Genomic DNA, 1,234 nt, shown 5'->3' on the forward strand with positions numbered 1-1,234 from the left:
TCTGTATGCCTCTTCGTTTGACTTGGAGAAATCCATTCCACCATCACGGTCCTTCCCTGCTGCAGTCCTTGGAGACACAAAAGAATTAGGGAGATTAATATAATGTGGGATTGCTTACATAGACTGGGTCAGCTTGCTGACAGTGTAGCATCACTACATCTCTAAGAAAAAAAATAGCAGTCAGACTGCATAAAAGATCTCATTCCTTTCTAATTTAGGAAAGTTGAATAAGACAAACTTCAGTATTCTGTTTTATTGTTTGAGGTCAGGTGACAGTGTCACGGCTGTCGAGACGAGGCCGTGTTGTGTTGGAGGGAAAAGGACCCAAAATGCAGGCAGTTGACTGATAATGCAAGTGACGTTTATTTACAAGTAATAGGGTGATGGAAGAGGCAGTGAGGAATGACAAATGACTAAAGAAACCTAAACTGGGAAAACTAAATAATAGTGATGGCCCGCTTGAAGCTGACGCTCCGGTGCGTGTCAAAAAAATCAACACATTGCTTCAGAAGCACTGTGTCGAAGCTTGATTCGTTTAGCCAGAGTCACGTGATCAGTGACGTCCGAAGCTTCATTTAGAACCTAACTGCTTCGGTATCTGATTCAATGCTTTATAAGTAAGCGAATCATTCGCGGGATTTGTGGAGTGTTTTGTGCGTGTTTATTTTATCTGACAACGGGAAAAACTTAAAATGTCAAAAATCTGCTTTTCATAATATAAATATCATTAAATAACTTTAGAAAGACTTCTATTTGACTCTTTACATTTAATGTTATAAAAAAATATCAATTTTATGTTTTAAATAATCTTAAACTGTTAGTCTGCCAAATGTGCAGCAATTTAATTTATTTATTCTCTTTAGCTGATAGTTTGTGGGGCCCAGTTAGACTGTATAACTGCATCTCTACCAGTTTCTGTGCTCTCCAGCCTCTTCTGTTTCATGTGAAGGGATTTTCTTAAGGCAGGAGAAATTATCTAAATATAAAAGGAACAGGTTCAGCCATCGCACAGTGGAACAAATTTTCTTCTTAAATACAAATGGAAAAGGGTTACCTTAAATGCATCATGTTTTTAATTTGCAAGTTCATAAGCATTTTCCCTTTCCAGTTCACAATCAGGTTGATCTGATATCCTCGTGTTGGTGTTGTTCCCAGATCATCATACTAAATGTTGTTCCAGGATCAACATTGCAAGTGACCAATCAGAATGTTGTGACGTCATACTTTTGCGACT

This window comes from Pundamilia nyererei, unplaced genomic scaffold, assembly GCF_000239375.1.
Source record: "Pundamilia nyererei isolate P.nyererei 1_Seehausen unplaced genomic scaffold, PunNye1.0 scaffold00562, whole genome shotgun sequence".
NCBI classification, from domain to species: domain Eukaryota; kingdom Metazoa; phylum Chordata; class Actinopteri; order Cichliformes; family Cichlidae; genus Pundamilia; species Pundamilia nyererei.